The 12,954-nt window shown below is 35.5% G+C and overlaps 1 long non-coding RNA gene across 1 annotated transcript; it reads left to right on the top strand.

Moving 5' to 3' along the window:
* Positions 1–6,261: 6,261 nt before the first annotated feature.
* On the top strand, positions 6,262–12,641 carry LOC113325283. Its single transcript, XR_003347996.1, has 4 exons — positions 6,262–6,393; positions 7,760–7,797; positions 8,339–8,507; positions 12,069–12,641. It is a non-coding gene; the product is annotated as an uncharacterized LOC113325283 (long non-coding RNA).
* The last annotated feature ends 313 nt before the right edge of the window (positions 12,642–12,954 follow it).

Here is a 12,954-nt window from a genome sequence, read left to right on the forward strand (position 1 = left end):
AGGGGTGTGGAAACCGATTTTGCATCGTCCATCTTTGTGCGACATAAAAGTTCCATATTATACCCAAAGAACCCTCTTATTTAATAGGTACTTTTACGTGGAAAAATGGGAGTTGCTAAAACTAATTGGCGACGAGCTCGATAAGGTAAAATAAGATGATTTTGAAGCTAGTAAGCTAGCTTTTGCTTAATTAGTAGTTAATTAATTGAATTAGTTTAAATTAGTTGAGTTTGATAAAGTTATTATAGATTATAGTTTGTTAGTTAGATTTGTTGATTATAGAAAAGGAGAGTTGTGAGGAAAAAAAAAACTTCGTACAAATGAGTATTCCTTTTCAAGTATGTCTTCTCAATCTTCTGTTTTTCATTAATAGATTCTTCCTTATAAAAAACTAACCATAAAATATATTTAATAAAGTTCGTTTTCCATCGGTCTTATCCATTTGTGGATTCGATGTAACACATAACATATATTCCCTCTAACACAATCTCATAAAAGAAAAAATATTTATTTCAAAAGTAACTTTACATATTTAAAAATATTTCTCTAAAAAGAATAAATATTTATTTTTATCACAAAAGTCATAATTATAATAATGTTAATACATACTTTAAATAAATTAAAATAATATAAATATACTATTTAGTTTTGTCATCAGTTTTTTCAAAAATACTTTCTAGCAAATACTCATAAATTTCAATGTAAGTTATATGTTGTAAATCAATAAAAAACAGGGTTCAGTGTTGCTAACTAAAACTCAAAAATGACTGCAAATTCCAACATTAATTCGAGATATAACATATATTTACGATTTCCTTATAACCTTTTATCTTCGGCAAGACTTCTTTGTATCCCTTTTACTTCCTCAATACTTTTGGATCCTCGTGCAATTCAATTCTGGTTGTTAGTGGTCTTACAACTAGATGATGGGGGATTTCAATACTGTCTTCGGAGTAAGCACCGTCACAAAGAAAATCTAAAATCATCTCCACATCATATATGTCTTTACCATTTTTTTTTTCAAAGCTTTAGTAACAAAAACCGGAGAAATAAAAGTTAAGAACCCTAATCTAATTTCACCAATGAACCAATACCCACAGTAAACCGCGTCATAGAATTCAAGGTCACTGGGGTTGGAGTCAGAGCTGAAGCTGAAGAAGAATCCTTGGATCCAAATCGGATCTGCACCAATGCTTCTTTAGTTCCAAACTCCTGATTTTCAAATCTCAAAATAACGACAGTGGGGTCAGTTGGAGGGAGGTTGTGGGTTCTATGCACCACAATCCCAAATTTGCGGGTGCTGGAAACCTGAAAAAATCGAAAAAGAGTTAATTAGGCTATGATACACAAAATATTGAATCCAAAAGCTGAATTTAAAGTCCAAAATGACCCAAAAAAGAACCTTAAAAAAGTAATTGCTTTAAAAAGACGCACAATTTGGGACATATAAAGTAGTTAGGAATATGATAATAGGACAAAATAGGAATTTAAGTAGTAAATCAGAGTTACCACATATCCATGTATTTTAACTAATTATTAATCTATCCTTCACTAATTATTTTTAGTGGTTAATTATAATTAGCTAACTTAATAGATTAGTTTGATAATAATTAGTATAAATCATAATCACTTTACTTGGGTGAGAGTAGAAAGATTTTTTTTGAGGTAATAGGAAATTGGTTAAAATGAGTACTTCCAACATACAAAATGCCGACAAAATAAATGCCTACAAATGTTACAAAATGTATAGAAAATGGCTACTCCCAACTTACAATGCCGGCATTGTAAGTTATTTATTGAGCACGCTGGCACCATTTTTAGGCATGGTCTTCATCACTTCCGGCATGGTATTCATTACTTCCGGCATGATATTCACCTCTTTCGGCATGGTCTTCATCATTAATACAATACCGACGATGTAAAAAAAATCGTTTTCGAAGAGAGGAGCCGACAAAGAAGGAGAAGAGAATTTAAAAGAGAGTGGGGAATATTTAGATTTGATTTAAATTTCATTTGTTTTAAAGGGTATTTTAGTATTTACGCCCCTGAATGCATAAGACTAAAGAAATCTTCTGTTATTAGGGGGAGCATTTAACGATGTGATTAAACTCTTTTTTCCTCACCGAGATTACCTTTTCCCATAGGGTTTTGTTATTACTCGGCAAGATTTTAATGAGACAACAATAAACACCGGGAAGTAATTTCCCAACTAAGGCTATTGTCCTTCCTACAAGGATTTTCTGCCTTAGGAGTTTTGAAGCAATTAGTCAACTTCAACGGAGCAAAGTCAGCATCTGCAACGGATCACCTTTAACTTGCATCTGTCACGTTGTACTCTTTTGCCTTCGTGAAGGTTTTGTCCCACTCGGTTTTCCTTGTCAAGGTTTTAATGAGGCAACATATTCAAGCCCAACCGTATTCTAAGTTTGTTAAATATTGTACTCTTTTTTCTTTAGTTCAGGTTTTTTCCCTATGGGTTTTTCCTGACGAAGTTTTAGCGAGACAATTAACTTAGATTAGTCGGTCCTTGAAGATCGTATTGCATGTGATGAACTACATGTAAAGTACGAGATAACATGTGAAGTACTACATGTGAATAGTTGTACCAAGGTTTTGTCCCAATGGGTTTTTCCTTGTCAAACCTTTAATGAGGCGATTGATTTTAGCACAAGTTATCAAGGAGAGAACGACATTTGAAGACCTACATTCGAAGCATTATACGTGAAGCACTACAAACAGAGTTCTATTATACCACACAAGGGGGAGTGTTGTAGGGCCTACGTCCCATGGGTGTGCGGTCCAACTAGAAGTTTAAGAGTTTCTCTTTACATGTATATAAAGGATACTATAGCTATGTAATATGTTGAACCCTAATCAATATAAATCCTTCTCCTTCTCTGCCTCTTTACTTTTCCCTATTATTATACTGTAAAAAATATTTTATTTCATAATAGCCGTCACCATCATCTTGCTCGTATTTATTCCGTTTTGTACAAGAGTTTTTTTGTTTTTCTTGAATACTAGTAAATAATTAATTGAATAAAATGTTGTTTTGTTATTTTTGACGTCTAATATACGTCAACTTATTTTTGCTGGACCATAGTTTACTGAAAAGTTTTCAGCTCCGTCCACGTCAAGATGTAATATATGAGTTGATGAAATTGGTCAATAGGTGATTTAAACATAAACAATCTTAGTGAGTACGAGAATTTAGTTTCGAATACTCTAGTAATTAGGGTTGCACGGAAACTGAACCAATTTGAAGAAACCCATCGAAATCGGTGAATCGAGCCACTGACCTCAGCTCAGTCAACAATTTGGGAAGTCATATCCGTAGGATTCTCGGTCCGGTCAATGATTTTTGTGTTAAAACCATTGGAGCCAGACGGTTAAAATAATAATTTTCAGCGTTAATCTAATTAAAACTTGACCATATATACATGACAACCTACGCCTTAATTTTTTTTAGAAACACACTTTCTTTTCTCTTTTATATTCAGGTTCTTCCCTGCTCTCCCTGCAACAGTAGCACAACCCTAGATCCATCACCGATTCACAAAGAATAGTCCCAGCACCACCGTTCATAAACACCCTCTTCTTCTTCTCAAGATTAACAATGACTTTTCATCTTGTTGTTTAGCAAGGAGTGAATTGATTTTTATTTATTTTTTTGTTTTTGCTGGATTTATTGGGGTTTTAATTGTTGCTGATGAATTAGTTATGTATTAGAATTTGAAGTGAAGTTTAGCGAGGATTCTTTTGAAGAAGTTTTGGATTTATAAAATGGGAAAGAAGAAGAAGGTGTTACAAAAGCAATATTTACTCATTGGATTTGGACTTGGGTTTTTCCCTAAATTATTTGTATGTTTTTTTTTGTTTGGTACATGACTGGACTCACAAGAGAATATATCTTTCAACTGATTAGTCACCTAAATGGGTGTAAGTGAAATCATTTTCTATATATATTTGATGATTTGGGTGTAATTTTATGTAAGTATATAATTAACAAATCTGTATATGTATATAATCAAAAAATAAATGTATAACATAGTCCATCTAATCGAGAAGGGACGAAATGAATAACATTAGTGGATTTGAATTTGTAAAAAGTCGACAGAAACCGTTACTGAACCGGGCTGACTTAAAACGGTTTAAAAGCGAATTTAAATTTAGACGGTTCAGTTACAGTTTCAGTTTTCAAAACTTGTTCATAGTCGGTTCGGAAATGGTTAGCAACAGAAACAAAAAACCGAATCAACTTATTATTGGCAGCCCCTACTAGTAATAATATATTTGACCATCGATTAAGTTAATTGATCGAAGGTTTTTTTTCTTTTTTCTTTTTCTTATTACCTTCACTGACATCAAACGGAGGGACCTAATTTCAACATGTTTCAAATTTTACGACTGACATGTCAAACAGATTTGCTTCAGAAAAAATAAATAAAAATCAAACATTCAATTTACTTAATCAGCCCTTAACCCGCTGAATCAGATACAACGGGCGGGCTGCTTTTAGTCCGTCTAAACAATGAACACCACTTTGTTATCTCAGCCCAGCTGCTCCAATAAAACCTGACCTTAAAACCTAAGGAGATAGCAGATGTAAAGTTTTCTAAACCCTAAGCTTCCCATTCGACACCGCTAACGCTCCTAGCAAATCAAATCTAAAGCAATATCAAATCAAGCGTTCAACAGGAGTTCATCGTCCGTTTGTAAGTGTTTCTGAAATGTATGACGATTGCTTCTAATTTCAACCCTAAAATTATGATTCATTCCCATCTTCTTTGGTATTCGAAATGATTGAATTAGAAAATGATGCTGTTGAAATGTGTTCAACACCCAAATATCTAGATTGTTCTGTTCATATGTTTGGTTCTTCTGGTAATGGTTACTTAGGGTTTTATTATCATTGTTGTGATATGAAGTTAATTAGTTTTTGGAACCCTTCCACTAAAGAATACAAAAAACTTACAAATCATCTCAAATACGCTCTTGGGTATTGGAATGCTGGTAATACATGGAGGTCATCATACATGGAGAAGTCTTGATGATGTCCTGCAGTACAATTTTGGAGTAATCCTAGTTGCAAGATCTTGTTTTGAGTTAAATTTGGAATCAGTGTTTAGAATATACACAGAGATTAATCTTGAGAAGAAAGATAGTTTGGATTGTGCTGTCGAAAGATATCCAAAACGTATGTTGTCAAAGGCGACTGCAGAGGCGCCCAAGGCGCATGAATCTTAATGTGATCACCTTGCCAATAATGCGCCCAAGGCGCCTAATGCGCAGTAGATGAGTGTATTCTGTGCTTGTTTGCAGCATCGATCATGGTATTGATATCATTTCAGCGCTTGTTCGCAGCATCGATCATGGCATTGGTATCACTTCAGTGCTTGTTCGCAGCATCGATCATGGCATTGATATTATCAGGGCATTCATTCGACAAACTGTAGCCTTCTTTTCTCACCTTAATAATGCACTCATGGCGCCTAATGCATATTAGATGAGTAAATTCAATACTTATTTGCAGCATCGATCATGTCATTAATACCATCAGGGCATTCATTCCACAAACTGTATCCTTCTTTTCTCGCCTAAATAATGCGCTCAAGGTGCCTAATGCATAGTGGATGTGTAAATTCAGTGCTTCTTTGCAGCATCAATCATGGCATTGATATCATCAGGGCATTCATTCGACAAATTGTAGCCTTCTTTTCTCACCTCAATAATGCGCTTAAGGCGCCTAATGCATAGTAGATGACTAAATTCAGTACTTATTTGCAGCATCAATCATGTCATTGATATCATCGGGACATTCATTCGACAAACTTTAGCCTTCTTTTCTCTCCTAAAAAAACAAGATTCATCATCTACCGTCGTCACACACTCTTTATATTCTGTCCTGGTGGTGCGTGAGGCGCCTGGCTTGGTTCCTCACCCGCCTCGTTCCTCATTCAACATAGCCCAAAACCAGATTGGAAAGAGACTGTGATTTGTTTGTTTGAGAGAATTGGCGTTCTACTGCCGCATTCTGATCTAGGTAGTGAAAACAACTTCTTTTTTAAGGTAAAAGAAGAAGAAAGAAGTTATTTTTATTAATAGATGAGAATGCGTGTGTGGGATAATGGAAGCTGGTAAGACAATTGAATGTGACTGTTTTAATTTGGAAGAAGCTTGGATGCTGGTTTAGCAAAAGGTCCAACTAGAAGTTCTAAGTTGACATCCAGATGTACCCGAGGTTGCATCTGGATGTCAACTTAGAACTTCTAGTTGGACCCGAGGTTGCCTTATAAGTTTTACAAAAGAATGTCACTTCGAGCTCTCATCAATATTGGTTGAACTGTTGGTACCACAAAGTCTCTGAAAGTGGAAACACGGAGTTTGTTACAGGTATGCTGGTTTTTCCTTTTAGTTTAGTTCATTGTCATGATAGATAGATAGTCTTGTTGTATTATGGCTGTAGTAAGATCTTGGCGATCCAACCTGCAAATTGTTAATTGTCTAATCTTTTCCATGTTTCTCTAATGCATTTTGGCGTTTGTCATTCCAAAACTACTTTTTAAGTTCATTTCGTTGTTTTTAGCAAAATTATCACTCAAACAGGTTTTATAACTCTCCTACTATACTAAGATAGGAATTGAGGTTTTACTCAATTTTAGATCCCAGGATACACTAGGAATGTTTTAAAAGAGTTGCTTTCTGATGTGTAGCAGTCTGTTATTTTATGGAGAGGCGTTGTCTAAAGAGGGTATTGTGATGCAGCCACCAAATTCGGGACAGAACAGCCTTCGTCAGAAATTTTAGATTCTTAAAACTCAAAATGTTGTAAGATGGTAGCCTATCTAAGCTGAGTTCACTCTACCAACAACTCTAATAAACTTAGTGGAATGATTGTAGTATTACTTAGTTATTCAATGAAGAAAATGGAAACTCTATGTGTTCTTCAAAGCCTAAACAGATGGAAAGACATGCCTGAGAGGACAAGAAACCAACCACAATGACTTAGAAAGAAGTGTGCTGGATTGGGTAACTCTTGAATGAATGAATCTTGATCAGAAATGGAAAACCCTGAACCCCCGATTTCAATCTGAGCAATACTTGTTGCTCAAAACCCCGAATGTGAAGAAATAATTGAGATGTGAAAAGCTTTTACAAACATTATTACACCTATTTTACACCACTATTGTTTTTCATGATTTTAACTCCTAGGCTACTAGCTTAAACCTGGACTAAATCAATATGCCATTGCAATGCAGTTCTATTTACTGAAATGCAAACCTGAAATAGTCGAGGTCATCTAAAAATCTTAATGTAGAAGTGATGAATGAGAAATATTTTCTCCATTCACACAATTTGCTTACCTGTAAGTTTTGTCAATTCAGAGGGTTGAATATAAAAGTGATGACTGAGAGGTGTTTGTTGATTTAATTTGTAAGTTAATAGTGTGAATGAAGAAAAAGCATAATAGTAGGCTGCATTTGTTCCAAGAGTGAGATCAGGGGCTCAATTGGGACTCTTGCGCCTGTCTTGTCGGTGATTAGGGCTCTAGGATGCGGTGCATTTAGAATTAAAATTAAAGCATGATTATCTTCCTCACCACTTTGGTGTGCAAGAGATATTTTTTATTCATTCCCTTTCCTAGTTCTTATGACTAGGTCTGCTATATTTATTGATGGTATGATGTGCCTGACAGCATTTGAACTGTTTTTTTTCGCTGTCTTTTTTATTCATGACGTTTATATTTCTCTTTCTTCAGGTCAACTATTGGAATATTTTTATGCTCGAAATGCCACGGTAAGCACCAGAGTCTTGGTACTCATATTTCAAATGTAGCTTTGATGGATCTGTAATCTTGTAGTTCATATATACTAGGTTTCTTGTCATTCTGTTTTCCAAACTAAACACTTGGAGGTCTGGGATCTAAAAATCCCAAGTAGCAGCACGATTAAAATGCATATCACCCAGATGTTTGCACTGGTCGCTCAAGCTAATTGATTGAACCCCACGAGGACTTCCTCTTGGGAATAAGCTCAGCTAACTCAGCCACAGAATCATGCTTCACTAATTCACTTCCATTTGGATCATAAAAACTTAGGACGAACTGTCTGAATGGGAGCCTAGATTTATTCTGTGTTTAACTACTTAGATCTGACTGCTTAGTATTTACTTCAAGACCTTCCTCAAGAAGACTCTATTCTTCTTCAGAAAAAAATGTGAGGCATGAGCAAAACTATTCTTTTCTATTGTTCAGGAGTTCTGTTGTTATCTTAAACCCCTAGGACTTTCTGTTTTAAGTTATTGTTCTTCTGAAGATGCTTTTGCTTCACGTGTACAGTTCAGGTCTTATAAGTCACCTTAGATGATTGGTCTGATGAAGAAATTGAGTCCATGATTAAGGTTGGTGGAAAATTTTCTGCTAATTCAATATACGAGGCTTCTATACCTGATGGAATCTCAAAGCGTGGAGCAGATTCAAGTCATGAATGATGTTCCAAGTTTATCAGGTGTGTTAATTTTCCTGGTGCAATAACATGTTGATACAGTACTTACATATGAACGAGTGTGTTTGTGCTTGTGTTTGCACTAAGGAAGCATGGATACACCCATAAAAGGCAACTGCACATCCTTGCACCTGTACTGTTGACACTATGTGTTTGTCTCACATTGTGTTTGGAAATGGTTGGACACGGTTTCATATACTAACATGAAAGCTTGACGTACCCTCAAACAACTTCACTCCTCTCAGTATGGAGTGTAGAAGTAAAAATTAGTAAATAACCTGTCTTTAAATTACATGTTCCTTTCCCTTGGCTAAATTCTAGTAATGGAATTCAGTGAAATGATGGGATTTTTGTGATATCTACAATAAATTTAGCTAATTAGGTGAGATATTGCAATGTAAATGATCGAACTAGAACTTCACTTAGTATAACAGCCAAGTAAAAAGTTAGAAGCGTGAGATTGGATATCTTGACAATATCTTTATCGTGTAAGTGAATTCTATATATATAATTCGTTTTACTTTCATACATACCATGTCCTACTTTTTCGAGATCTAGTATGTCACCATGTCTGTGTCTTGTCTCTTGGGAATCATGTTCTGCATTAGGCTGTTGTTCACGGATGCTAGCTCATGTGTCTGATGCTCCGCTTGCTATTATCCTCTCTTTCTTTATCAGTTGAAGTTATTTTGTAAATTAGTGAAGCCTTTTTAAATTTTATATCCTTCAGCATTGTTCAGGTGAAGATATAAGTACAGCGTTCTGATTGTTAACCAAGAGGTTTGCAGCTTCACCTAAACAATTAGCTTGTAAGCATGTTGGTTATATATTTTGTTGTGTCAGCATGATCTTGTGGTTGTTACCTGTATTATACATGAGAATGAAACACTCTGATGCAACTTGTCAGATTGTCGAAATTAGGACTACAGGTAGAGAAATTATCGATGTGCAGAGTTGAAGAGTGTGCCGTCGATTTGTAAGACAATCAAACAAGCTATCATCTTGCATGTTTTCAGTAACTCCAGATATGCAAACAAGAGCTTAAGCTTGTGTCAGCCTTAGGGCGCTGAACAACTCTACTTACGCACAGGCAATTGCTCTCCCTAGAGTACTTGGATACCCTAAGAGTCGTGAGCCAATGTTTGCCTCCTAGGTGCAAATCCCAATAGATTATAAGAACTTCTATTCCTTTCATTCTCATGGTGTTTGTATTGATACTGGTGTATTTGTGATGTGACTTAGAGCAGTTCCAGTGGGAGCTATTAACTTTGCCCATTTGCCCTGCCATGTTGATGGGCAAATCTGATTTCCCCAATGGTAAATGGGAAAAATTAACTAGTGGGCCCAAGCTTATACATAACTATTTTGTATTTGGCGCCATAACTCACTAGTTAAATTTGTTACCGTAGTGGGAAGTCGGATTTGCCCATCCACGTGGCTGGGAAAATGTGCAAATTTACTAGTTCCCATTGGAACTGCTCTTACGAGATCAACAGTTTATACTGTTTGCTGGTATCTGGGTATGGACTGGTTGAAAATTGAAGTAGAGTTTTACTGAATTATGCTGGTACTGCATATTTTGTTCTTTTCTTGGAGTTTTTGGGAGGAAATGGCATGATAGTTGTCTATGTTAATGAATTAAAATTATGGAGTCGCATGGAGTAAAATCATAGATATATTTCTGTGTTCACAAAGTGCTAAAGTTAGTTCCTTCATTTGTTTTCTTAATAATACTGGCAATCTATAATTATAAAATCTTTTCCATTTTAAGTGATGAATCAGTAATGCAAAAGATAACACTAATGCATTTTGACCCACATGTCAAATGAAACATAAATAACTCTGGTGCATTTCAGAAATTCCTGAAGCTCGTTTCGTTACACTTCTTCAATTCCATTCAGTTTCAATCGTTACTCAATTTCCAGATTAGGTATTTTTTTTGATTTTAATGTTCGGGTAGTGTTTTTTTTTTTTTAATTTATCTGTTTTAATTGTCTATTGAGTTAATTTTGGGTAGTCGGGCGTATTTTGTGCTGATTGATGCTCACCTAAATCATCGTCTTTGGACTTGCAAGTAATGTCTAGACTCATCTTGTCATATATGTCATTAGACACAGACACATGCACTGATTCTAAAAGTGGACTTGAATTTTATGGTTTGGTATGGGAAGATGGTTATTCTATTGGTCGTATGCTTCGGTTGAACGTCATCGACTGTTTCATGTAGAGTATTCGGTGTCTACAGTTTAAAATACATAAAGCAAGTGGGTATAGGTATTTTAGAGCATAAGTGCATAACTTTTTTGTATGATTTAGTTTGGTTAGCTTCATGATCTGCTTGAACAGTATAACTGCAGACATGATTGATATTCATATCTCGCCAAATACTTGTTACACCGATCTTGTAATTTAAAGCTGTCTTATTGTTTTGTATATACTGCAATTGTATTTTGGTGTTGCCACAGAAGTAGCCCTAGTTTGGAACACTTGATCAGAAGTAGAATCCTTTAAGGTCAGAATCCCCTCCTCTGTTTAATGTAGAAGGAAGCTTGTTTGGAGTGTTATAAGGAAAATTTGAAGAATCCTCTTATATGTGGTAAAGTAGTTACAAGATTTAAAAACTGTGTCGGAATTAGTGCGCAGCAGGTAAATTCAGCAGAATAAGAATAGTCAATGCAACAACTAGGATGTTATTTTGGATAAACATAAACATGACTGCAAACGATTTGAACTAATATTTGCTTCTTTGACTAAAATGGGATTACTGGTACTGAGTAAATATCACTTGAAATTTTTGTCGAGCAAATAAGTCAGAAACATACTGTGTCCGTCATCTTCTTTTGATTCATTTGATGTTTTGCTGTGTTTAGCTGTGAGTGGTTTTTGAATTTCAGGTCTTTATATTAAGTTTGAATTTTTATCTATGGGTAGCCTAAGATTGTGTGAAATGTCATGTTGGAACTTGGAACTTAGGACTTAGAACTTATTAGCACTGTGTTATTTTTAACTGTAGTTGAATATTACTACAGACGTCAAGTTGACAGTTGTTTAATGAACCACCTTCAGAAGGTGAAAGATTTTAATTTGGTGTAGCTATACTAGATTTGGGCCACAGACCTTCGGTAGCTTTATAAGCCCCCTTCCTCAAGAAGATAGTGTATTGAAAATTTTTGCTTCTTTGGTAATTTGTAGGAATTGACCAGCTTCTGCTGGCAATTTTATCAGTTAGTAAAATCTTCTATTGAGCATGACAAACAACATGAGCTTTCAATGGCTTTTGGAAAGCTGTTATGCTCCCCTGCTATTGACTACGTTTCTGGTGAAATTGTCATTGGAACATCTGAGAGTGAAATTAGTTTTAGTTGGTCCCTGGCCGTATCTTTAGTTTCCTTCTAACGGCTGTCTCAATTGGTTTTTGATACGTTCCAATGGCTATGCTTCTATAATTTAATATCAGCCTTCTGCTTGTTTTCAACAATTTGTAATCAGTCATTCCTTTCTCTTGAAGTGTTTTCTCACGGTGATGTCTCTAAGTTTTCTTTATCATTGTATTTGTTTTTGCAGATAATAACTGTTCACAACCAGATAAAGGCAGCTACATAAAGAAGATATACCAACAGCTAGATTCACAACCTGATAACAGTGGTAGTGGCGGTGGCGGTGGCGGTGGAGGAAGTAGTGGAGAAGAAGAAGAAGAATTTGATGGAGACGTGGATAAGAAAAAATATGGTGGGTATGTCTATGTCTCAGAAACTGATTCTGGGTTATGCTGCTCTTGTTGGAGGTAATTAGTCAGACTTTTTGTTTGAAAAGCTGAAGCTTCGCTGGGATTTTGTTTGATTTTTTTAGAAGAGTTAAATTTGATTAAAGGTTGTAGCTCTTTTGGTTTGATCTGTTATTCGTTGATGGGAGTCTGACTGCGTGATATTGGGGATGGATTTTATTAAGTTGTGTAAATCGCTGTGAGGCAGAGTCAATGTATATGTGTAGGTTTACCCTTACTCAGTTAAGGGCATATTGGTCTTTTAGGATATCCATTTAAAATTGCAGTTGGCACTCAACTCTTGTAAAGAAAAAAAAAACGGGATCCATCTGTAAACAACTTTCGAAAATTGGACGAATAGATTTGCTATTAAAGATCTTGGAAATGAGTTCGGTAGCTGAATGACACAATCCTCGAAATACACCAAGGTTTATTCCCAGCTAACCCTAATAATTTATCTATGTTTATATTTTTCTCAATGTGGGCACGAGTTTTATCGCGGAAATGATCAACATTCCGCGGGCTTGTCTTTCCCGGGATGGACCAATCCGCGGTCGGTGTTTCATTCCTGGTTCTATCCTCGATGAGGAACTCATGAACAAGACTATTCACTTAGCATTTAATCTTGTTCTTAGGCTAATCCGATGGACTAGATTGAGCTATTAGATTGGCCAAAAAATGTTACAA

This window comes from Papaver somniferum, chromosome 1 (genome assembly GCF_003573695.1).
Source record: "Papaver somniferum cultivar HN1 chromosome 1, ASM357369v1, whole genome shotgun sequence".
Classification (NCBI taxonomy): domain Eukaryota; kingdom Viridiplantae; phylum Streptophyta; class Magnoliopsida; order Ranunculales; family Papaveraceae; genus Papaver; species Papaver somniferum.